A 27,086-nucleotide genomic window follows, 5' to 3' on the forward strand; every position below is an offset into this window, starting at 1 on the left:
TGGGAAGAGGGTGGGCATATTGAAGCACTCTCAGGGGATCTGTAAATTGGTCCAACCACTTTGGAAAGCATTCAGAAACACTCCAAAAGTCACTAAACTCTGCCTGCTCTTTAGTACTGTTTCACAAATCAATCACTCTTAGGCTCAATCTCCAGGCAAATTAAAGAAAGAGGAAAAGGATGCATCAGTACAAAATTTTTTATAGAAAAATTTATTGTGGTAGCAAAGAACTAGAAACAAGGTGGGTGTCCATTCATTGAAAATGACTGACCAAATTATAGAATATTATTCCATCATCAGAAATGACAAAGGACATGAATTCTGAGAAACATGAGGGACTTTCTTGTAGGAATGCAGAGTGATGTGAACAGAACCGGGAGTACAATTTCTACAATGCCTACAAATATATAATGGGAAACATTTGGGGAAAACTTGAGAGCTCTGATGAATGGAATTATCAATCAGTGATGAGGAGGTGTGCTTCTCACCTTTTATCCACAAGGCAATAGGTTCAGAAAGAGGTGAGAACAGTGTGTTTATTTCTTTTGCTGGGCTATATTTATTTATTAGAAGAGAGTGGTTTTATGGCTGTGGGGAGATTAAGAAGGTAGAAAAGTGATAGTGATAATAGTGATTAACAAAAAGAAGAAAAATGTTAATAAAACTTTCTAAAATCCATAGAAGATAATGGAAGGAAGCTTAGAAGACACAAAAGTAAAACAGTATTGTTACTATTATGTTAACATTAATATAAACTTCATAAAGGGGAAAAATTAATAGAAGCTTTCATTGCATTATTTTCTGTTCTTAATATATCAAAATGTCTGTGATTTTTAAGGTTTAAAGTCATAATATACTACTACTCTTCACCTTTGGAGAAGTGAGGCCACTTCCCCAACCTGCCCTCCAGTTTATAATTTGGGGTCACAAAAGGTGCACCTGTAACTACTTAACTAGGAATTCTAGGAGCAATCTGGAGAGTCTGGGTCTCTAGAATTTGTGATTCATGAGCCCCCACCAGTGCATTTCCATTTCAATCAGACATTAAACATCAATTAGCTTTTAGCAAAGGGCTAAACAGAATGTCTCTGCAGAATAGTCTTGAACTTAAGGTACAGAGCAAAAGAGGCAAACATAGAGACAAGTTTATAACCAAGGGGAAAGCTCACAATTCCTAGCTACTGGAAGTCATTTCTCAAATCCACAACCAGCATTTGGATCTGGTACAAGGGGTTGAACTCTGGATCTTTTTCCTCCCTTGGATGAACCTCGTTCTGTATTGCCTGTGTCTATGTGTATCCTCAATATATGCCTCTCTGCTCCTGATTAAATGTGTTATCTTCAATAAAATGGTCACTTGGGGTATTTAGCTTCTCCTTTGGCATCCCTGCTTTGGCACATTGGCTGCCCTCTGGTAAAGGCACTAGGATCTGCCTCCTCAAAGTTTTCCTGAGCCTTGAGTCCTCTATTGCTTGACCACTTCACTACTGCACAACACAAGTTCACATTCTTCTGATACTACTCAAAGTCTACTCCAGGACCCAGCTCCCTGAAAACTTGGCTAGCTCCTTTGGGCAGCCTGTGCTTGCCCAGAGTGAACAGATCTAAATAGTGTCAGAGGAAGACTTTGAATTCCAGGCTGCCCTAACCTTGCTGCCTAAGCAAAGCAGACTTGAGGACCTAAACTTTTCAATAAATGACCCTGAGGTTTCTTTTTTTAAAAATTGTTTATTTTTAGTTGTCAACATTCATTTCCACAAGATTTTGAGTTACAAATTTTCTATTCATCTTTCCCCTACCCCCACCCCAAAATAGCTATCTTACTGAATACCCCTTTCCCCAATCTGCTCTCTCTTACATCCTCCCCCATTCCACCTCTGACTTTCTAGTAGGGCAAGATGGATTTCTATGCCCAGTGCCTGTATATCTTATTTCCCAGTTGCATGTAACAACAAAAACAACATTTTTTTTTAAACCTTTGTTTTTAAAATTTTTATTTCCAGATTCTTTCCCTTCTTCCCTTGTCACCTGCCCCTATTGGGAAGATAAGTGATTTAACAAAGGTTTTACAAGTGTAGTTATTTTTTTCAAATGATTTATTAACTTCTTATTTACATAATTCATTTCTGCCAGATTTTGAGTTACAAATTTTCTCCCCATTTTTCCCCTACCCACTGCCCCAAAAATAGCAGTCCCACGGAATATCCCCTCTTCCAATCTGCTCTCTTCCATATTTTCTCCCATACACCTTTCAACTGTTCCAGGGGATCTCTATGCCCCAGTGCCTGTATATCTTATTTCCCAATTACATGTAAAATAGCATTTTACATTATATGATAATATATTATATTATATTATAATAACATACAATTATTAATCATATAATAAAAATTATATATATATATATATATATTTAAACATTTGATTTTAAAACATTGAATTTCAGGTTCATTCCCTTCCTCCGTTGTCACCCACCCTTATTGGGAAGATAAGCAGTTCAGTATAGGTTGTACATGTGTGGCTAATGCAAAATAATAACATAGTAGATATATTATAAAAGACTGACTATATTTCCCTCCCTCCTATCCCACCTCCCACATATTTTATTCTCTACTTTGATCCCATCCCTTTTCAAAAGGGGGTGCTTCCAACTTCCCTCCCCGCCAGACTGCCCTCCTTTCCATCATTCCCCCTCTCATCCCCTTCCCCCCTACTCTCCTGTAGAGTGAGATACCCTATTTAGTGTGTATTTCACTTCCTCCTCAAGCCAAATTCAACAGGAATAAAGTTGACCCATTCCCTTTTGCCTTTTTATTCTTCCCCTCCATTGTAACCATTTTCCCTTGCCTCTTCTATATGAGATAGTTTACCCCATTCTGTCTCTCCCTATCTCCTCTCATTATATTCCTCTCTCACCTCTTAATTTCACTTTTTAAGTATCATCCCTTCCTGTTAAATTGGTCCTGTGCCCTCTATCTATGTATACCTGTAAACATATATACACACATTCACATTTGTATTCATATGCCCATATACCCTCATATATAGACATATATATGCATATATTTCTATTCCCTTCAACTAATGAGAAAGGTTTAATAAGTTACAATTATCTTTTTTCCATGTAGGAATGTTAATAGTTCAGCTTTGATAAATTCCTTATGATTTCTTTTCCCTGTTTACCTTCTCATGCTTCTCTTGCTTCTTGTATCTGAATGTCAAATTTTCTATTCAACTCTGGTTTTTTCAACAAGAATGCTTGAAACTCCTCTATTCCACTGAATGACCATATTTTTCCCTGAAACATGACACTCAGTTTTGTTGGGTAGATTATTCTTGGTTTTAATCCCAGTTCCTTTGACCTCCAGAATATCATATTCCAATCCCTTGGATCCCTCAGTGTATAAGCTACCAGACCCTGGGTTATCCAGATTGTGTTTCCACAATATTCAAATTGTATCTTCCTGGCTCTTTGTAATATTCTCTCCTTAATCTGGGAATTCCAGAACCTGGCTATAATATTCCTAGGAGTTTTCTTTTGGGGATCTTTTTCAGGAGATGATTGGTGGATTCTTTTAAACTTTATTTTGCCCTCTGGTTCTAAAACATCAGAGCAGTTTTCTTTGAGAAGTTCCTGGAGGATGATTGCTAGGTTTTTACTTTGATCATGGCTTTCAGGTAGTCCAATAATTTAAAAATTATCTCTCCTGGATCTATTTTCCAGGTCAATGGTTCTTCCCATGAAATATTTCACATTGCCGTCTATTCTTTCATTTTCTGGATTTGTTTAACAGCATCTTGATTTCTCATAAAGTCATTAGCTTCCATTTGCTCTAATCTAATTCTGAAGCAATGATTCTCCTCAGTGAGCCTTTGAGATTCTTTTTCCATCTTGCAAATTCGGCTTTTTAAGGCATTCTTCTCCTCATTGCCTTTTTGAGCCTCGTTTGCTATTTGAGTTAGTCTATTTTTTAAGGTGTTATTTTCCTCAGTCAAGCTGTTGACTCTCATTTCATAATTTTCTTGCATTGTTCTCATTTCTCTTCCCAATTTTTCCTCCACTTCTCTTCTCTGCTTCTTACACTCCTCCATGGCCTGTAACCAGTTTGTATTTTCCTTTGAAGCTTTTGGTGTAGGAGTTCTGATTTCTATGTCTTCCTCCTGTTCCATGCTTGTGCCTTTTTGTCCCCCAAATAGGAGTCTAATGTTGGAATCTTCTGTCTGCTTTGTTTCCTTTGCCTGGTCATGTGGTCTCTCAGTCACTTGACCCCTGGGCTTTTTGCCATAATAGGACTCTGCCACCAGACAGGGGAGCTTTTGTCCCAAACGCTGGGGTTTTCTTAGCTGCCAAAGGTATTAGATGGGTGTCCTCTCTGAGGTCTCCACATACTCTGGCAAGCTGGATACACATCCCAGGACCTCCACCCTAGACTACAATCCATATCCAAGAAGGTTAAAGCAAGAGTGATTACCCCTCAGACTGGTGCTTGGTCCCCCTACACTCTGCAGTCCAGGAGCTGAAGCTGCCACATGGTGCTAGCTGGCTGTGCTGGCCTCTCGGTGGCTTCTTGCCCCAGGGGCAAAAGCCTTGCACTCCCACTTACTGCGTCCTAAATCCAGACTGCACTGACCTCTCACTTTGTCCTTAGCATCTTTGTGTTGATAAATCTGGAAAAGGCCACAGCTGCTGCTGATCTGGAATCCCTCAGTCCAGTGGCTGCTCAGGCCTGCCCTGGGGCTGAAGCCTAGGTGTGGGGCTGGGCTATGCTCCCAGAGCACTGTGCTGGCTGATTCCTGCTGGCCTGCTGGGCTGTCCTCAGAGGGAGGTTAGCTTCTCTCTGTCATTTTGTGGGTTCTTTAGCTCCAAAGTTTGTTTAGAGTCCCCTTTTTACATTGATTGGGGAAGGTGGAAGCTGGAGGTTCTGCTTCTACTCTGCCATCTTGACTCCGCCCCCCTACATGTGTAGTTATGCAAAATGTTTCCATAGAACTTATATTGTGAAAGACTAACTATATGTCACTCCATCCTATCCCACCCCCACACATTCTATTTTCTACTTTGACCCTGTCCCTTTTCAAAAGTGTGTGCTTCTAACTACCCTCCCCCCCATTCCACCCTCCCTTCTATCATTCCAACTCTTATCCATCCCTCCCTCCCATTTTCCTGTAGGGTAAGATACTCAATTGAGTGTGTATGTTATTTCCTCCTTAATACAAATTCAATGAGAGTAAGGTTGACCCATTCCCTTTTGCCTCCCTCTTCTTCCCCTCCATTGTAACAGTTTTCTCTTGTCTCTTTTATATGAGATAATTTACCCTATTCTATCTCTCCCTATCTCCTTCTCTCATTATATTCCTCTCTCACCTCTTAATTTTATTTTTTAGATATCATCCCTTCCTATTCAACCAATCCTGTCCCCTCTCTCTGTGTATACATGTAATTCCTGTTTCCCTTCTCATGCTTCTCTTGCTTTTTGTACTTGAAAGTCAGATTTTCTGTCCAGCTCTGCTTTTTTCATCAAGAATGTTTTAAAGTCCTCTGTTTCATTGAATGACCATATTTTTCCCTGAAATATTATGCTCAGTTTTGCTGGGTAGGTGATTCTTGGTTTTAATCCTACTTCCTTTGACCTCTGGAATATCATATTCCAAGCCCTTTGATTTCTTTATATAGAAGCTTCTTGACCTTGTGTTATCCTGATTGTGTTTGCACAGTACTCAAATTATTTCTTCCTGGCTGCTTCTAATAGTTTCTCCTGTACCTGGGAACCCTGGAATTTGGCTATGATATTCCTAGGTGTTTTCTTTTTGAGATTTTTTTCAAGAGGTGGTCAGTGAATTCTTTCAATTTCTATTTTGCCTACTGGTTCTAGAATATCAGGGCAATTTTCCTTGAGAATTTCTTGAAGGATGATGTCTAGGTTTTTTTTTTTTTGATCATGGATTTCAGTTGTCTAATAATTTCTAAATTATCTCTCCTGTATATATTTTCCAGGTCAGTGGAAATATCTGAAAAATATTTTCCAATGAGATATTTCACATTGCCTTCTATTTTTTCATTTGTTTGGATCTGTTTTATAGTATCTTGATTTATCATAAAATCATTAGCTTCCATTTGCTCCAGTCTAATTTTAAAGCAGCTTTTCTATTCAGTGAGTTTTTGAAATCCTTTTTCCATCTGGTAAATTTAGCTTTTTAAGGCATTCTCCTAGTTGGCTTTTTGGGCCTCTTTTGCCATTTGAGTTAGTCTATTAAGGTGTTATTTTACTCATAATTCTTTTGGGCTTCCTTTAGCAGCCTGTTGACTCACATTCCATTATTTTCTTGCATCATTCTCATGTCTCTTCCCAATTTTTCCTCCACTTACTTGATTTTCAAAATCCTTCTTGAGCTCCTCCATGGCCTGTAACCAGATTATATTTTTTCTTGGAAGCTTTTGGTGCAGGAGTTCTGATTTCATTGTCTTCCTCCACTTCCATGCTTTGATCCTTTTTTTCCCAAAAAAGGATTCTATGGGCTGATAATGCTTCCTGTGCTTGATCATCTTGCCAGCCAATTACAATCAGCTTTGCCATGGGAGAACTCTGCTTCCAGAATGGAGAGAGCTTTGTCCCAAATTGCTGGCGTTTTTGCAAATGTTGTCAAAGATCTGGGGAGGGAGTCCTCTCTACAGTCACCACAAGCTCTGGTACACTGGCGTTTCTCACCCCAGGACCACTGTGCAAGACAGTGACCCATATCCAAGCAGGTTAAAGCAGGAGAGCTTACCCTCTGGATGACTGCTTGGTGCCCCTGCAATCTGCAAGCCAGGAGCTCTAAGGGCAGCCATGCCACCATGGCTGCAGTTGCCATTCCTTTGGCACATCTCGCTCCAGGGGCAGAGGCCAGACAGCACTCTTAGATCACCCAGTTCCAACAGAGTCCCCTACTGACCTTTTACTTTGTCTTTGGGATTTATGAGTTGAGAAGTCTGGAAACTGCTACAGCTGCTGGTGATTCACTCTCTTGAAGTCTGCTCCAGCTGCTGCTGGTTGGGGCCACCCTGGGTCCAGAACCCCACAGCTCACAGGGGACTGTGCTCAGCTCCCAGTACAGTGTGATAGACCTTTCCTGTCAGGCTGCCAGACTGCCTTCAGCAGGAGATTTGTTTCTCTCTGTCACTTTGTGGGTTCTGTAGCTCTAAAGTTTGTTCAGAGTCATATTTTACAGGTATTGGAGGTGGTTGGTGTGGGAGCTTAAGCAAGTTCCTGCTTCTATTCCACCATCTTGGCTCTGCCCCCTTGGCCATGAGCTTCTTCAGGATCTCCCATTACTCTTGGAAGGGCCCTCTGTGGATAAAGGAGAAAAAAGGGTTAGAAAAAAGAAGACATGGGACTAGGTGATCTCTGAGGTCCCCTCCAACCTCTGACAATCTTTGGATTCTTAATCTATGGGTGAAATGGAATACTTAAAGGGAAAGGTTATTAGAGGAGAAAGAAGGATCTTGATCAACCCTATCCAAAAAGACATGGCCATGGTTTCTCAAAAGCAATGACAGCCTAGCACAAGCTACACCAGGTCCTGCCAAGTTGGTGCCCTGCTAACCTACCATTTTCAAGGAGATCATGCCACCAGAGATGGATGCCTGCTGGTTTCAGGCAGATGTTTTCCAGAGTTCTTCCCTAGGCTGGGGAATGACAAAAGGGACCAATGTGACTCATAGATACATTCTCCCAGTCCAAGTGATTTGGGGCAGCAGAAATGATGTGGAAGTACAGGGAAGCCATAGGGACTTGTGAGAAGAAAGCTGGGAAGGGCAAAGAATAAAAAAGTTGGAGAGGGGCCACTAGTACAGAAGCCCAGTGAGATGTGTCAGGGCAGACCCTTCTTTGCTGAAACCCATCAAGGGGGCAAGATGTAAGGCAATGATTCTCCATTTCCCTTGCCCCCACCCCCACATCAAAGTGTGCATGTACCTATGTAGCAGAAGGATATTTATCTCTAACTCTTAAAGTTTGTTCATCTTTATATTTACTTATTTTAAGAGCTGGTAATCATGATAAACTCAGTTAATTTTTGATTGCTAGTCTCTGTGGGTTATTGTTCAAATATCACAGAGAGGGGTAACAGGGGAATGACAGAGACTTAAAACAACAGAATTTTTTTTTCCCTTTAAATCGTAATCATTTTTTTGAAGGAGGGCTCAGAGATCAAAAAATGATTAATTCCATTTTACAAATTCCTGATGCACAGAGAGAACATTTATACTGAGATCCCTCTCGATCATCAGTGATTGGGGAGCTTGGGAGAGTTAGTCTGAGCTGGGCTGGTATTTGACTGATGTCCTTTTCTATTATCCTCTATTCCCCCCCCCAGCTTGATAAAGGTGATGGGGAGGGGGAAACCTTTCTAAAGGGGAAGTACCAAGGGAGTGGGCAGTTAGGTGGTACTGCAGAAGGCTTGGAGTCAGGAAGATGAGTTCAAATCCAGCCTCAGACACGTAGGAGCTGTGTGACCCTGGGCAAGTCACTTAACCCTGTTTGTCTCCATTTCCAAATGGCAAACCACTCCAGTATCTTTGCCAAGAAAACCCCAAATGGTTCCATGAAGAATCAGACATGATGGAAATGACTGAATAGCAAGTAAGGGAGTCCCTACAGAGATAGTCATGGTCATGCCTAGAGAGGTGGTCACCCCCAGCAGAATGAGGACAATGAGGTAAATACTGTTCATGCACACAGTATAGAATGATCCCACCACACAGCTGGCACCCTGGCAATCCTTCCAGTACAGGCCGTCATAGCTGATTTCCCTAAATCAGACATTATGTATTCCTAGGTTTGCCACATGAGGATGAATGTCTTACAACAATGCACAGAGGCAGCTTGATACAGTAACTGCCTGCAGCCCATTCCTTCAGATTCCATCCCCAAAGCCAATGAGATGTTTAATCCTGAGTGATTCACTTTTGTGTTTGACCCCCAGGAGGATCTCTTAGACTTAATAGCCTGATAGATTAAATGGTGGTGGAAGAAGTAACCACACAGAAATGATTTCTGCATAGATCCTCTCTCAGACCCCATGAGCTCCTCTGAGTGCAGCCATCAATGCTGCATGGGTGAGAAACAAAGCCAAACTCGTTCTCTTTCCGGTTAAAGCCTTCCCCCCTCCTACTTTATTACTGCAGAAGGCAACGCCATCCTCCCAGTCCGCAGGCTCACAAACTCGACTTCATTCTTGGAGCAAACAGCGATCGATCGCAGAGCTTGGCGTTCAAAACCCTTCACGACCCGGCCCCCTCTTTCCTTACCTTTACTTACCCCTCACTCCCTGACACACTGTTCCAACCGGCCTCCTGGCTGCTCCATGAGCAGGACCCTCCCTCTCTCAGCTCTGGGCATTCCTCTGACCGGCCCCCACACCTGGAGCACTGTCCCTCCTCCCTCTGTTCCCTGACCTCCCTGGCTTCCTTTAAATCCCGCTTCTGCAAGGAGCCTTCCCCGACCCTTAATCCTAGGGCCTTCCTTGTCCTGTCTTTCCTACTGATGCTGCACATAACTCGCTTGGTGTACATTGGCTGCCTTGTTGTCTAAGACTCCTGAGGGCAGCGACTGTCTGATTTTTCCGAATCCCGAGCTCTTGGCCGGGTGCCTGGCACATAGTAGGTCCTTCATGAATGTTTGTTGGCCGCCAGATTATCTTCAATACATCTTCAGGATCCGGACTGCTTCAATGGTGCAGGTGTGAGGTGGTGCGTGACCTAACCAGCCGGTGGCTGTGATGGAGGAGAGAAGGGCCGAAGGTAAGAGAGATTAGCAACAAAATGCATCGGCTCACGGCCGAGACCTCGTCAGTCTGGCTCTGGCGTCTCTTTGCCCGCCACGCGTACTTTATTCCCCTTCCTCCACTTTGCTCTCCTGACAAGACGCCCTTTGTGCAGCTCCCTGCAGGCGACACTCCTTCCCTGTCTCCTGGAGCCTGGGTTCTTGCCTTTGCTTCCTAGAATCCCTGCCTTCCACCATTGTCCAATTCCAAGGCCTCCTGCTCAAGCAGCTTTCCCCACACCTCGCCCCCCCCCCCTTTTTATTTAATTCCCACCCCTGAACGACTCGGCAGGTATGGTATGATCATGAGCAGCTCGGGGCTGAACATTGGACTACACTGGGAGTCAGGAAGACCTGAATTCAAATCCCGCCTCAATCATTGCTTGCTGCGACTCTGGCAAACTGATTTCATCCTTCCTAGACTCAGTTCCCTCATTTATAAAATGAGTGATAACGCATACCTATAGAACTGTGAGGATTAAATGAAATAACATTAAAATCGTTTGGAAATCTGTAACAGCCACATAAATCCTGGCTGTTATTATATGGATAGATACTGATTTTTACCTCCTCCCCATAGAACGTAAACTCCCCGAGGAGAGGGCTCTCCATGGGTATCTCTACGTCGCCAGCACCCAGCACCCTGCCCTGAACATAGCAAACACATCATAGATTCTTACTGAATAAATAAATCTCTTTGGACGCTCAGGAAACTGCGGCACAGAGAACCGACGAGTCTTGCCTAAGGTCCCACAGCAGAGGCAAGATTCACAGAATCACAGTCAGGAGAAAACCCGATTTGGGGAAGGGGCGCTGTCAGCGCGATGTGCAGGAGAAGCGGTGATCCGGCCTCGGCTGGAGGAGACACGAAGAGCTCTGGGACCCGCTCCGCGCCCCCCTTCTCTCCCCCCCCCCCCCTCCCGTGCAGCCCCTGGCGGCCTGGCTGTGACAGGAAGTCATTAAGGAGCTATTATGGACTAGTCAGAAATAACTGTCAACGAGCCTGGAGAGTGTCACAGTGTTACTGCCCGCTAGGAAACGGGAGTCAAAGCATCTCCCCACCCCTTCGTCTGTCCGTCCGTCTGTCTGTCTGTCTCTTTCCACTTGTCTTGTCCTTTTTTTCATCCCTTCTGTGAGTTTTTCTCTCCCTATGCCTTCCTCTTTTTTTCTCCTCTTCCCTTTGTCTCTCTCTCCCTTGTTTCATTTCTCTTTTTCTTCCCTCTTCTTGTATGTCTTCTTTCATCCCTCCCAGTTTCCCTCCCTCTGTCTTTATCCTTTTTTGTCTTTTTGTTTCTTTCTGTGTCTTATTCTGGTCTCTGTCCCTGTCTCCTTGTCTCTCCGTTTCTGTCTGTCTGTCTGTCCTGTCTCTGTCTCTGTCTGTATCTCTCTCTCTCTCTCTCTCTCTCTCTCTCTCTCTCTCTCTCTCTCTCTCTCTCTCTCTCTCTCTCTCTCTCTCTCACACACACACACACACACACACACACACACACACACACACCACTAAGTGTGTTACTGACTCTCCTGAAAACTGTCCTTGGGAAAACAGCCACTGAAGGTGTTCCAGAGTCCCAATAAACCACAGCTGGCCTCTCATTTTCACCCTAAAACTACAGACATTTCTCCACCTCCAGCTAGGGGTTGAGGGGAAATCCTGCTTCAATAATTGCCAAGTCTTTTTGCTGGAGAAAATCACTCCCTGGCCTTCCCTGACCTCCCCCTGTCTCTCTCATGTGGAGTGTCAGGAAATCACAAAGGCAAAGGCCTTTGTATGGGTGGGGAGAATCCAGAGCTAAGATAACTCTTCCTTTGAAAGCAGCAGAAAGAGGGTCCCTGAGGAGAGGGCCTTGGGCAGGCGGGGTTGGAGTGTAGAGCTAGGGGCTGGGCAGGATGAGGAAGCACAGGGATGGCCTCTCCAAGCTTCTCTCCTCCATTTTTCTTTTTTCAGCAGCAGTGAGGTTCCCTCTCTCAGGCAGACGCCTCCCCCAACACTTGCTTTCTCATCCTCTGGGATTTTCATCTGTGCTGTCCCATGGACGATGCTCCCGTGGGCCCAGAGACATCCTCTTCGGTTTCGAGGACACCACTTCCACATGGACGCCCCCTGGGCTATTCTCTCTCTGCCTCGGTTCCTTGGCCAGCTGACCTGCTGTTCCAGTCATACAGATCCTCCACCATCTCTGTCAGGCCCCTTATTGGCCAGTTGGCCATTGTCAGTAATGACCCAGCACAGATTTCAGTCCACCATGCTTGCTTCTCCTGTCCTTTTTATTCTATGAAGTCCTTCGACACAGTTTCTTGATTCACAGGAGGCAGGCATTGCTGGGAGATTTTCTTTTTTAATGTTTAATGGTCTTAATGGAAGAGGAGTTTAGGTTCATTGAGACATAATGGTCAATTTTCCATTGCTACTCATTTGGGGGGTCTGGCTCATTGTCTGACTTCTGGGCTTATCCAAGTTTCATGCACCATCGCCTTAAATCTACCCAAAGAGGCTGGCCTTGCAATGCTCACATACTCCCTGATCCTTCCACAAAGAGGCCCTTCTATTGAAAACTAGGGTCTTAATCTGGCTTCTGTGATTTTTTTCTTAGTGTTCTGATAATTGTATTTCTAGATAATTGACATTCTACAAGGCTATGCATTTTGTTTTAGGCATTACAAGACATGATTCAGAGAAAGAGGCCAGTCCATGAGCTTCACCAGGCTGACTGCCAGATGGTGCATGACACCAAAAAATAAGTGAAGAAGCTAAAACCTTTTTGCTCAATGGAAGCTTCCATTCTCAACTGCCATAGCAGGCCTTAGAACAGTCCAGGGTTGGCTCCCAGGCACTCATGCCCCAGGACACATGGAAGACCCCAAGCAATAAGCCCTCATTGCTCCCTGAGGAGGGATGTCTGGAGAGTATCGGAGCTTCCTATGGCCCCCTGGAGAGCTAGGGGATGCAGTAGACTTTCAGATAGCCTCTTGCCTCCAACCTCAACCTCAGAAGACATGGTGAGAATCAAGCAGACCACAGACTCAGCCCCAAAGCAACTCAATTCTGAAGATGAACGCGTTGAAACCTGGAAAAATGAGTCACTGACTGTGAGCTATAATTACAATGCAATACTACATGCAGAAAACATCGTGTGTGCCAGATACTATATAGTGGCAGAGAAAATAGCCCAGATAAGGCCTGTTTCACAAGTTTTATCAAAAGACAAGCCCTAGGTCTTAGGATCACATATTAAGAAGGGACAGTGGAGTTGTAACTCAATCCCCTCTTCTTTTTGAGAAGGAAACTGAGGCCCAGAGAGATGAATCATCTGGCCTTGGGTCAAATAGGTGCTATTGAGCAAGGGAAGGAGCTGAATTCCAGCCCATTCTTCTTCCCAGGACACCATGTGACCCCTTCCCCAACAATTCCTTTGGGTACCGCTGGCAATTTGGAATTCTAATTTGAAAATAAGGACAGCAAGAGAAATATTACAAAGTGTGTTCATGGCAACAGACTTAGTTAGACAGTCTAGGTCAGATCAAACAGTGCTTGGGGGTGGGGGGAGAAAGTAACAGGAAGACATTATTTTTTCTAATTGAAAAACAAGCAGCCGTATAGAGTCTAGGAAACACTGGACAGGGAGTCATGGAAACCTGGGGTGAAGACCCACTTCAGATGCCCACCAGCTGTGTGGCCCTGAGCAACTCACTTAACCTCTCTGAGGCTTTCTAAAGTCTTGGCAAAATTCAGAGAAGCCACAGTAAGACCTGTTATAAAGCATGACTCTATGGAGCTAGACTCAGCACAGCCATCCAGCCAGGCATGTGTTCTAAGCCCATAATGATACACTGAGTGTCTTCTTTACTATACTGAGGAAAGTCAGTAAGGTCAGAGATGGGCTGGCTTCCCAGATTCCATTCTTGGTAATGGGCTTCTCCACAAGAATGTCCAGACCTCAGTCTAACTATCCATACCAGCTTTTCTGCCTTAAAAGGTTCCTATCAGTGCCCGGGGTAGAATGCTAAGACATTCTCTCCTGCTTCTATGAAAGTGAAGAAAGGTTCTCTCTCCCCTTGGAAATCCTAGGAGAGAAGCCGTCATGTGCTTATGATATAGTAAAGAGCCCGAAACAAGAATCAAGCTCATGTTCTCTCATCAGCACAAAACCAGGAGCCTGGAAATTATCTTCTGATAGCTCAGAAAGGAAAAATGCCCCTTCTGTTTCAGATTCCAGCATCCTGTGACCCCTGAAGAAACCCGGGAGTCTCACAGAGGGCAGCTGCCAGGCTATCGTTGCTATGGCCGGGCTCCCCTCCTCCAGGATGCTCTCCAGGTGGTCCCTTCTTTATTAGATTTAGCACTTCCAGTGGTCACTGTCCACTCTCTGCTCCCACTGGGGGAGGATGAAGTCCCTTCCAGCTTAGGAAACTAAAGGAGTTTTATCAAAGCCTGGATTCCAGGGCGATGGCTGCCCAGGATCCCCCAGGAAGTAAGGATTCCAGTGGGATAACCTGGAAAGGCAGCTGCCAGAGCTGGAGGGATGAAGATGATGTGATGAACATCTGGGAGCTGGGCCAAACTACCAGATGGCGCGGGGCCTGAGGGACGCTTCCAACTCCAGCTGCCATCGGAGAGAAGGGCACCAAATGGTACTTAGCACAGGCCCCAGCACACAGCAGGTGCTTAATAGATGCTTTATGACTTGACTGAAAATCTAGGAGTCCCAAGGCCTTGCTCCATTTCTCAATTCTGTTCTTCTCCATTTACTCTCTAAATAAAATATGAAAAAGGCAGATGATGCAGGATGCAGGAAGCAAACACATCCTCAGGATTCCTGAAAGACCCTGCATGTGCCATTGATTCTGCCCCTGCCCCTCTGCCTCAGGTCCCTTATCCTTCAGTGACCCTCTTGGCTAACTATTTGGTGCCTTCCCCACCTCCATTGGGCAGCAGCACAGAGACTCCACACTGAGCCATCCATGAAGCTCTGAGGCCCCAGTGGCATTCTCTTTGACCACTCCTTGGCTATCCAGTAACCTGTCCTCACAGGTGAAGGCTCCTGTCTACAGAGCCAGGAGCTAAAAGGGATCTTAGAGGCCCCAAGTCATGGAACCCTAGAACCTTAGACTGAGCCATAAGCCATCTGGCTCAACATTCCCCCATTTTGTGGATGAGGAAACTGAGACCCAGGGAAGGAAAGTGATTTCCCTAAGGGGATACACATAACAGCTAACAAAGCCAAGATTCATATCCAGTTCTTCTGCCTCCAAGTCCAGTGTCCTACCCATGATGCCGCTTTGTCCAGTGGAACAAGATAGACTAGTCTGTGCTGACAGCATCAGCGGGGAGGCTGAGGGAGACTCTGATTTCTTTTCTAGTCACACCAGGGCCCTCTGTAAAGTCCTTCCCTTGATATTCCTACCTGAAGAAAAACTGGAACTAGGACTATTTCAGGAAAGGTACGAGGCATAGGGGATGCTGCCTTTGGCCTCTGAGGAATACTGTTAGTCAAGGAAGAGCTCCCAGTGCCATTCAAATCCCACAGTCTGGGTAACCGTCCACTTAACCTTGCTGTAGGGTCACTTCTGCCTAAAGCTTGCCCCCAAACCCATTCATTCAACATTGGAGAAACATTCTAAAGTCCCTACTACATTGCAGGCACTGGGCAGGTGCTGGAAAGAGAAGGAAAAAATCAACCATTCTTTGGCCTTTAAAGAAACAATTATAAAGAGGGAGGAGACACTCCCCAAAGACGTGTATATTTAAAAATCAGTTTGGGAAATAGGACCGTCTTCTTCCTCGTATGACAGGATGTTTGAGCCAGAAGGCAATTCTGAGGCCAATTAATCCAACCATTTCACTTTACAAATGAGGAAACTGAGGCCCAGAGAAGATGCCACAGGCTACGAAGCTAATTAGTGACAGAAGCACGCCTCCTGATTCCTGATTCCTACTGATTCTCGGGACTCCCCTCCAAGAATTAGCTCTACTCTTCCAAACCAATAAGACAATTGCAACCAAACCCACCATGTCAAGCCTTGACGTTGTGCCTGGGTTCTAACAGCATGTCAATAAAGCTGGAGGATGCTTGGGAGTCTGGAAGCCCCTTGTGGGGAGTAAGAACATCTCTGTGAAATCCGAGTGTCCCCTGGCACCTAGGATAGCATCTTACTCAGCATCATGGATAACTGGCATTTAACATGGGGGCTGTGGGGGGCCTGGCCCCAGTTCCACCATGAGGGGACCCAGCTGAAATATTGTCTGTGTAGCTCAGTGCACTTCCCCTCGAGTTTACGCGCTTGAGGACAGTCAGCAGGAGAGAACCAGCCAGTCATTGCTCACGAGCCTTTGCACATGTGGCCAACCTCTTCCCCACTGCCCTGTGTACTCATTGATCTGGCTTCCAAGATGCCCAGAAAGGGCCCAGGATGATGGACTTTGCACACACACACACACACACACACACACACACACACACACACACACACAGAAGTCCTTCAATATCATTGTCCTGACAAAAGGAAGGTTCCTGGGCCTTTGTGCCTTCTCACAGCCACTATCACCATCCAAAGAGGACCAAAGGCAGGAAGGGAAAGACTCTCCTATAAATCTGGGGTTGGCACATCTAGATTGGGCTGGTCTTCACACCTGTGCTCTGAGGGGCTCCAAATTCCAGATGGGCCTCTGACTGACATGTTAAATGGGTCACTTGTCATGAGATGCTGCAGGACAATTGTTCTGCATAGTCAGGGGTCTGAATTTGGGATCATCCTGCATGATTTTAAGGAAATTGTCAATGAAAATGTGACAGCTTCTGGGGCTCATTCTCCCAATCCCAACTCTTTCTTATGATTTGGGCCCCCAAAGGTCAGCTACCACATTTCCCCTAAGGACCCTAGGGTTAACCTCGATGGCTTTCAGGAGTGGTTCTTCTGATACAATAGTACATAAGTCCCCACCAATATGCCTCCTTTATTGACTTTCAATTGATATCAATGCCCCAACTGGACTTAATTAACTTTTGACAATGGACATTTAGTATATTAAGACCTGTTGGTACAGATATCTTCCCAAACCAGGGACACATTCTCTCACAACTACAGAGTTTTAGAAAAGATAGGCTCAAGTTTTGAGATCACAGGAATAACTCAGCTTTTGAACAGGACCCACTGAAATCTTTGAGGGAGACATATGAAACACTCCTCTTATTCGTGTAAGGAAAAATAATCTTAGATCGTCACATCACAAGCATTAGTTCTACAAAAGACCAGCCCACCACACATCAGGAGTTTTCCTAAGGACCAAATTTGAGAACATGGAGACCAGGGTAAAGAACTAACTTCCAACCTCATTCAACAAACATCTATACAAAATGGCACTGTCTTAGGTACTGACTTTACAACTAGAGAAAGGTAGCAGTCCTTGACTTAAAAAAGCTTACGTGTGACTTTAAACTCCTCTGTCCCTATGGCAGCATAGTGTCAGAGCTATCATAATAGACTGAAGTCAACAAGGCCTGGGTTTGAATTCTTCCTATGATACTTAGCAGCTGAATGACCATGGACAACTTGTTTTACTTCTCCAAGAATAAATTTTCTCATCTGTCAAATGGGGATGGGGATAAGTTATTGGCCTCATTGAGACTCAGTTTCTTCACGTCTAAAATGGGTATAATACTTGTAGAACTGGCTTCACAGGAGTTTTATTAGGTCCAATTGAGATTGAGTCTGTAAAACACTTTCCTGACTTTAAAGAACTCTAAGAAAGGTCCATTATATTAATAATTTCGTATTCTTCCCACCTAAAACTCAGTTCATGTCCACTGTAAAGTCCTTAAAATTTTAAAAATAAAACCCTGAAAAGTGCTTAATTACATTCATATGTTCAATATAGAGACAACATGGTGCAATGGGGGGAGAGCTGGGCTTGAACTCCTCAAGAACACTGTTCAAGTTCCACCCCAGACATATCTTGACCAAGTCATTTAAAGTCCATGTGTCTCCAGAGTTCCCTGGCACTTGTGTCCTATGTCAGAGGGTGGAGATTCTCTTTGAGATTATCTCCAGATAAATATAACATGTAAAAAGTTATGTACAAACATGATAGATATGTGTGTATGTGTGTACACATCGGGGGAGCTAGGTGGTATAGCAGATAGTGTCAGGCCTAGAGTTAAGAGGACCTGAGTTCTAATCCAACCTCAGATACTTACTAGCTGTGTGACCCTGGGCAAGTCACTTCATCCTCTTGGCCTCAGTTTCCTTATTTATAAAATGAGTTGGAGAAGGAAATATAAACCACTCCAATATCTTTGTCAAGAAAACTTCAAATGGGGTCATGGAGAATCAGACAGGACTGAAATGACTAGTAAATACGAAGTATACACACATGCACATACGTGTCATTTATGCATTGCTATTTACATGGTGCCTGTCTTATTGGACAGTGAGGTCCAGGACTCTCTTCTTGCCTCTTCAGCATGATGCTTAAAAAAGAGGAGGCACTTACCCAGGATTTATTGGAGGCACCCAATGCCAGTGAGGTAATAGATTCTTCAGATATCTGTAAGTAGACAGTGTATATCTCCCTACAGTGGGCACAGATAGACACAATTATGTATACATAAAAAACATGGGCTTAGTTGGGGATAGAGCTGGGTCTGTTGCTTGAGTTACACAAGGTAGTATTTGCTTCCTGTGGCTGTTCTATGGACCCAATAGCCTCCCTGTATATTTACTGCATGTGGACCCAAAAGCCTTTCTGTGTGTTTACTACACATCTGTAAAAGGACATCCCTGAGGGTTGGAAATACACCTTCTTCTTGGTGAGTCTTTGTATCCAAGAGTCAAAAGTGGCCCTAAACATGAGACAGGAAGTGAATTGTTTGTGGATGATGGTGAGTTGAATGTTGGGCAGGTAGGCAGGAAATGAATGAATAAACAATGAATGAGATTAAATGATGGCATGTATGAATTATGAATGAATATGCATTTATTGTGCACCTACACTGTACAAAGCACCCTGGTAAGCTCTGGGCATAATAATGAAAATCCAGATATTCCTTGCCCTGGTTGGTAGAAATAATGCATGTGAGCGAGTTCAGGAGGAGAGGCAAGAGAGTTCTTATCCTGGCCCTGGCCCCAAATCCTCTTTCCATTCAAGGCTTGGTTGGTTGTTGGTTGCTGTCTTTGTGTTCAAAGAGGCCCAAAATGACGTCACTATGTCAGGGTCAAGAGGTCACAATACTGGTGATAATAAATGGTGGGAATCGATCAGATCAGGAGCACAAGAGGAAGAATATCTGGTAGACACATGATTCTTCAAGAATCTCAAGGACTATCATGAAGATGGAATAGACATGTTTGCTTGACGTCCAAAGAGGGAACAATGTAGAAGCTGCAGAAAGACAGATTAAAGTTCAGTATCAGTGAAATCTTCCTGATAATCGAAGTTAAACAAGAGTGAAATGGGCTGCCCAGGAAGGCAACAGGTTAGGTTCTCCCTCACTAGCCGTCCTCAAGCAAAGACAAGATGCCCCCTTGTCAGAGATGCTACCAGATGTGAGCAAGGAGAAGCCTTCTGGGCCCGTCACTAGTCAAAGAGTTAGTGATTTGGGGGCTTTTGAAGAAAGCACAAGTGATTTCTTACTATGAGGAGACTGGAGGGGCAGTTTAACCCCCTACAAAGAAAACACTTGGATAATACAAAAGCTCACTGATCCTAATTCTTATACCACATCTATCAGCTAGGGATCTTTTGCAGGGCCTTAATAAAGAAAAACAAGATATTAAAACTCAATTGGAAATGTCTTTCCTCTTTATTTTATAAGAAAAAGCATATTTAGGTCTGAAGTCGCAAGGAAAGGCCTCACTGAAATGGAGTTGAGGTAAAGGATAAAATGTGGGCAGGGAAAGACGTCATCTGTGGTCAGTCTGCTTACTCATGGCAACTCTGATTATAGCCCAACGCAGTGGCCACAAATGAGGTACCCGATCTGTGTGTGGGGGAGAAGAAACAGTGACAAGAGAGATTCTGAGCAACCAGACAAGCCAAACTCTCCTTTTGTTCTGATTTTCAACTTAAAAATTAAAATACTTGCCATGTCTTTGCTTTTTTATGTAAGTTTTTATTTTGGTCTACTATTCACCCTCATGATAATTTTAAATTCTGGATATTACTCTTCCCATGCTCTACCATGAGTCTTCTCCCCTCCCCCCTTCCCAAAAGAAGCCAGCAGGGCTTTGTAAAGAGAGAAGAAGGAGGAGGAGGGGGAGGGTTAGAATACTTGGATCATGGAGTTTGAGCTGAATACTAAACCCCAATATGGTATAGAGGAGGGAACCTCCCGATCGATGTTCACACTCAAGGACCAAGGAGCCGCTAGGACCTTGGGCTCTAGAGGAAACACAGTGGGTCTATTCTGATAACAGCAGAGTTCTTCATAGCTCATGCTCATTCCTCACTTCTCCAGAGCCTTCTTTCTCTTCCTCCTCTTTGCCAGAATATGGCCTTTGCTTTCCAGTCCTTGAGAAGTAGAGCAGGAATACTCTAAGACCCAGGAGCTCTTCTCAAATAGAAATATAAGCAAAGGAAACATCAGAACCAGCTGTGGTTCTGACAACAACTGCGTGAAAGACGACACCAGATCACAAATAGTGTTAGAAGTGCGGGTAAAGGAAGATGGAGGTTTCACGTCTTTCTCAAGAAGTGGCCAATTTACGGTCAGCTAGCATACAGAATTTGTATGGGTGTTCAGCCACCTTTCAGTCATACCCCACTCTCCATGATCCCATTTGGCAGAGACACTGGAAGGGTTGGACATTTCCTTCTCCTGCTCATTTTACAGATGAGGAAACTGAGGCACCTATCTCGTCCTCTCGGCTTTATGCTCTCTGGTCTGCCTTTGTGTTCATAGAAAAGCCTCTAAGTCAAAAGTTAGTAAGCAACTCGATTTGAACTCAGGGCTTGCTGACTCCAGGCCTGACACTCTATCTACTGCCCCACGGAGCTGCCCCACAGTTACCTCTTTTTTTTTTAGGTTTTTTTTTTTTTATTAATTTGTTTGTTTACTTTTAGTTTACAAGATTCAATTCCACTATTCCTTGAGTTTCCCATTTTGTCCCCCTCCCTGCCCTCTGCCCCATGGTAGCATACAGTCAAGAAAAGGTCTGTAAATACTTTCACATTATACATTAGTCAGGTTATAAAGACGGATTCTATCAGATGGAATGAAAAATGGTAAAGAGGAAATAAAAGCAAACAAGAAAAGGAAAAAGATCAGGTATTTTGCTTCCATCTGGATATACACTCAGTTCTTTCTAGTTCTTTCTCTGTATTCACACATCTCTCTCCATCATGAGTCTTTTGGGATTGACTTATATCACTGCATTGCTGAGAAGAGGCCAGTCTATCAAAGCTGGTCATCACACATACACTGTGTCTGTAATTGTGTACAAATTTCTCCTGATTCTACTCTTCTCACTCAGCATCAGTTCGTATAAGCCTCTTCAGGTAAATATGAAATCCATTTGCTCCTCGTTTCTTATAGCACAATAGTATTCCATAACATGCATATACCACAACTTGTTCAGGCATTCCCCAATTGATGGGCACCCCCTTAATTTCCAATTCTTTGCCACAACAAAAAGAGCTGCTATAAACATTTCTATACATATGGTTCTTCCTCCCACTTCTATGATCTCTTTGGGATATAAACCTAGGAGTGGTATTGCTGGGTCAAAGGATATGAAATTATTTATAGCCCTTTAGGTATAATTCCAGATTGCTCTCCAGAAAGGCTAGATCAGTTCACAACTCCACCAGCAATGCATTAGTGTTCTAATTTGCCCACATTCTCTCCAGAATTTGTCATTTTCCTATTTTGTCATCTTAGCCAATCTGACTGGTGAGATGTGGTACCTCAGAGTTGTTTTGATTTGCATTTCTCTATAATCAATAGTGATTTAGAGCATTTCTTCGTGTGTTTATAGATATGTTTAATTTCTTTCTCTGAAAATTGCCTATTCATATCCTTTGACCATTTATCAATTGGGGAATGACTTGTATTCTTATAAATTTGACTCAATTCTCTGTATATTTTAGAAATGAGTTCTTTGTCAGAGATATGGGTTGTAAAAATTCTTTCCCAATTTCCCACCTTCTTCTTAATCTTGTTTACATTGTCTTTGTTTGTACAAAAGCTTTTCAATTTCATGTAGTCAAAATTATCCATTTTACATTTTATAATGTTCTCTAATTCTTGCTTAGTCATAAAGTCTTTCCCTCTCCACAAGTCTGATAGGTAAACTATTCCTTGTTTTAGGAGACTGCTTACAGTATCAACCTTTATACCTAGATCATGAACCCATTTAGACTTGATTTTGGTATATGGTGTTAGATAATGGTCTATGCCCAGTTTCTGCCATACTATATTCCAGTTTTCCCAGCAGTTTTTGTCAAATAGTAAGTTCTTATCCCAAAAACTAAAGTCTTGGGGTTTATCAAATAATAGATTACTATAGTTGTTGACTTCTGAATCCTGTGTACCTAATCTATTCCACTGATCCACCATCTATTCCTCAGCCAGTACCAAGTAGTTTTGATGACTGCTGCTTTATAATACAAATTGAAATCTCGTATAGCTAGTCCACTTTCTCTAGCATTTCTTTTCATTAATTCCCTTGATATTCTGGACCATTTATTCTTCCAAATGAGTTTTGTTACTATTTTTTCTAGCTCTATAAAGTAGTTTTTCTGGTAAATTAATTGGTATGGTACTAAATATATAATTTAATTTAGGTAAAATTGTCATTTTTATTATATTAGCTCGACTCAGCCATGAGCAATTGATATTTTTTCCAATTAGTTAGAGCTGACTTTATTTGTGTGAAAAGTGCTTTGTAGTTGTGGTCATATAGGTCCTGGGTTTGTTTTGGCAGGTAGATTCCCAAATATTTTATAATGTCTAGAGTAACTTTAAATGGGATTTCTCTTTCTATCTCTTGCTGTTGAATTTCATTGGAAATATATAGGAATGCTGAGGATTTATGTGGGTTTATTTTATATCCTGAAACTTTGCCAAATTTATTTATTGTCTCAAGTAGTTTTTTTATTTGACTCTCTAGGATTCTCTAAGTATATCATTATATCATCTGCAAAGAGTGATGGCTTGGTCTCTTCTTTGCCTAATTTGATCCCATTGATTTTTTGTTCTTCTCTAATTGCTACTGCCAACATTTCTAGTACCAGATTGAATAAGACAGGTGATAGTGGACACTCTTGTTTCACCCCTGATCTTATGGTAAATGCTTCTAGCTTCTCCCCATTACATATAATACTGGCTGGTGGCTTTAAATAGATGCTACTTATTATTTTAAGGAAGGCTCCATTTATTCCAGTACTTTCTAATGTTTTTAATAGGATGTTGTATTTTGTCAAAAGCCATTTCTGCATCTATTGAGATGATCATGTGGTTTCTGATAGTTTTATTGTTGATATGATCAATTATACTAATGGTTTTACTAATATTAAACCATCCTTGCATTCCTGGAATAAATCCTACCTGATCAAATTGTATTATTCTTGAGATAAGTTGCTGTAGTCTTTTTGTTAATATTTTATTTAGAATTTTTGCATCTATATTCATGAGGGAGATTGGTCTATAATCTTCTTTCTCTGTTTTATCTCTTCTTGATTTAGGTATCAGTACCATATTTGTGTCATAAAAAGAATTTGGTAGGACTTCTTCTCCACTAATTTTCCCAAATAGTTTGTAGAGTATTGGAATCAATTGTTCTTTAAATGTTTGATAGAATTCACTAGTAAATCCATCTTTCCCTGGAGAATTTTTCCTAGGGAGTTGACTGATGGCTTTTTTCAATTTCTTTTTTCTGAGATGGGATTATTTAAGTAATTTACTTCCTCTTCAGTTAATCTGGGCGAACTTTTGTTTTTGTTAATATTCATCCATTTCCCTAAGATTGTCAAATTTATGTGCATACAATTGGGAAAAAATAATTCCTAATTATTGTTTTGATTTCCTCTTCATTGGAGGTAAATTCACCCTTTTCATTTTTGATACTCATAATTTGGTTTTCTTCTTTCTTTTTTTATCATATTGACTAAGGGTCTATCAATTTTATTGTTTTTTTTTTCATAAAACCAGCTCTTAGTTTTATTTATTAATTCAATAGTTGAATTAATTTCAATTTTATTAATCTCTCCTTTGGTTTTCAATATTTCCAATTAAGTATTTAATTGGGGATTTTGAATTTTTTCTTTTTCTTGGTTTTTCAATTGCATGCCCAATTCATTGACCTCCCTTTTCTCTAATTTAATCATGTATGCACTCAGGGATATAAAACATCCCCTAAGAATTGCCTTTAATGCATCCCACAAATTTTGGAATGTTGTCTCATTATTATCATTCTCTTGAATGAAATTACTGATTATTTCTATAATTTCTTGTTTGACCCACTCATTCTTTAGGATTAAATTGTTTAATTTCCAATTAGTTTTTAGTCCATCTTTCCATGGCCCTTCATTGCACATAATTCTCGATATTTGAATTGTTTCTTTCTGGCCACCTGAAGTATTTTCTCTTTTATCTGGTAGTTCTGGAGTTTGGCCACAACATTTCAAGGACTTTTCAGTTTGGGATCTCTTTCAGCAGGTGTCCGGTGGATTCTCTCGATTTCTATTTTACCCTCAGGTTCTAGTATCTCAGGGCAGTTTCCCTTAATGAGCTCTTGAAGAATATTGTCCATGCTCATTTTTTCATCATGATTTTCTTGTAGGCTTTTGATTCTCAGATTATCTCTCCTGGATCTGTTTTCCAAGTCAGTTATTTTTTTCTTTCAGGTATTTTACCTTTTTTTCTAATTTTTCATTCGTGTTGTTTTGTTTGACAAATTCTTGGTTCCTCATAGAGTTGTTTCAATTTGGTTGATTCTAGTTAATAGCAAATCATTTTCTTAGGTTAATTTTTGGAGCTCCTTTTCCATATCGTACACTTTTCTTTATAGAGAGATGTTTTCTTCATTATAATGTTTTTCTAATTCTGCAATTTTTGTTTTGAGACAATTATTCATTTTGTCTTCTATCTCTCTCATTTGGTTTTCAAAGTTCCTTTTGAGCTCATCTAGGAGAGCTTTCTGTGCTTGGGACCCATTCCCTGTTGATGTTTCAGCTGTGGGTGTGGAGTCCATATTGTCTCCTTCTGAGTTTGGTTCCTCCCTCTGAGGATAGTAGGACTCCAGAGTCTTTGTAGTCTGCTTTCTCCCCATTTTGAGGCAGGGCCCTAGGCATGCCCTTCCTCTAGGGATCCCAAGCCTTTACTGTAGAGACTTTTGCCTTGGGGCAATAGTTATTATGTTTGCAGGGTCTAAGGGGGGGAGGGGGGTTGGAGCAGGTGAAGTTCACTCTGTCATCCTAGTCTTTGGAGGTCCTGATAGGGGCTTTTTTTTTTATTTCTGGACTATGAAATGGTAGCCCCAGAAGTATTTGCTGTCCTGGACAGGGGCCCCTGCATTTGGTTCTTACTTTGCTCTTTCCAGTCCCTGCCCTTTAGTGATAGGCCTGGTAGTAGCCTTTGTAGGTTGGTGGGATGATTTGCACCCCCCCCCCAGTTGATCAGGACTCTTCCTGGCCTGCCTCCCACAATTAGCTCTTAGTAAATGGGTAGGATCAAAGGATTAGAACCAGGAGGGTCCTCAGAAGCCCCCTAGTCTGATCTTCTCATTTCATAGATTAAATGGGGCTAGAGATGTGAATTATCTGCAAGGTAACACCTGTGGTTACATGTGCATTATTCAGTCATGGAAAGAATCACCCCACTCCCGTTTATTGGATACCCATAAGGCTGGTACCACTATCTCCATTTCCCAGATGAGAAAACTAGAATTTCGAGGTTATGTGACCTGCCCAAGGTCACAGGTTCGGGGGCATCAGAAACAGGATTTGAATCCAAGATTTCCCAACGTCCTCTGACTCCAGCCCCATCCCTGTGGCAACTGCACTAAAGGTCTCCCTCCCAGAGGCTCGGGGAGAATTCTGGCTCTGAGCTTTGTAAGCCATGAGGGTTTGACATTTACTCAGGAATGGCTCCTCTTTACCCCCCAAACCCTTATGACCATCAAGCTTCTTCAGTTTGGGCTGGTTGGCAAGGAGTACTGCAATGGCGAGATAGTACACTCTTCTCAGATGCCTGGGAGAGCAGGCTGGAGACCCCATCACCTCCTGCTTACCCAGGCTCTGACGAGGGAACTGACAGGGCCATGATTTCAGCCTAGGTCCATTGTAGACTGCATGTGTTCAGGTTCTAGGTACTCCACCGCACTGCCTTCCTGCACCTAGCTTCCTTTAGAAAGAACCATTGTTTTGTCTTCGTGAGTAATTCCACCTCACACACACACACACACACACACACACACCACACACCACACACATCACACACACACACATATACACACACCAACAAAGGGCAAACCCTGGACTGCCTGCCTCCCCTGGGCTCTGTGGGCACATGGCGCAGCTTTGAAGTCCCCAAACTGAATTAGTTCAGAGGTGCTCCCCAGCCTGGTCGCCAGCTGAAAAGAGGAGATAAGTAAGGCCTTGGGCAGCCAAGTCACCCAAACAGAAACAAACCCAAGGAGGCAATTGTGCTGAGGTAAGAAGAGTTGGAGGCCAGGCACTGGGCAGTCTGGGTTGTGCCCCTCTGCACAGAACCTCCCACTATCACAGGACAAAAAAGGGCTCAGAGGGAGAATCTTTCAGGTTCATCTTGCAAGTGTTGGTGGGGGGGATGCCCCCCGGGGGCCCCAGGACAACCCAGAAGAAAAAAGAAATCTCAGCTGTAAAGATGAGGGGACTGAGGATCTAAGAGTGGAAGTGACTTGCCCAAGATCACACAGTGAATGAGAAATAATAATTATAGTTGATATTTTATAGTACTCTAAGGTTTAATAAATGTTTCTATACACAGATACTGTATGCACGTATAAAATCTCATTTGATCCTCACAACAAAGCAGTAGTTATGTACATTTTAAAGCACCTACTATGTGACAGGCATTGTGCTAAATGCTGCGGATACAAAGACAGGAAAAAACAATGCCTGCCCTCATGAAGCTCTTAACCTAATATGGGACATGTCATGTAAAGCACTATGTGCAAAAGAGACAGGAAAGAGCAAAAATGAAGGAAAGAAGGAAAAGAAGAAAGGAGTGATGGAAGGAAGGAAAGAAGGGAGGAAGGAAGAAAGGAAGGAAGGAAGGAAGGAAGGAAGGAAGGAAGGAAGGAAGGAAG

The 27,086-nt window shown here is 42.8% G+C and overlaps 2 long non-coding RNA genes across 2 annotated transcripts in view; one reads left to right on the top strand and one right to left on the bottom strand.

The window, feature by feature from the left end:
- Positions 1 to 27,086, top strand: part of LOC138173218 (uncharacterized) — a 410,193-nt gene that overhangs the window by 360,285 nt on the left and 22,822 nt on the right. The gene's annotated exons all lie outside the window — the stretch shown is intronic.
- On the bottom strand, positions 5,900 to 10,702 carry LOC138173139 (uncharacterized). The gene is made up of 2 exons (XR_011171333.1): positions 10,484 to 10,702; positions 5,900 to 7,328 (listed from the first exon to the last, which is right to left on the bottom strand). It is a non-coding gene; the product is annotated as an uncharacterized lncRNA (long non-coding RNA).

The sequence above is a fragment of the Petaurus breviceps genome, unplaced genomic scaffold, assembly GCF_028583685.1.
Source record: "Petaurus breviceps papuanus isolate PSGF00001 unplaced genomic scaffold, PetGlider_PUasm1.0 567, whole genome shotgun sequence".
NCBI classification, from domain to species: domain Eukaryota; kingdom Metazoa; phylum Chordata; class Mammalia; order Diprotodontia; family Petauridae; genus Petaurus; species Petaurus breviceps.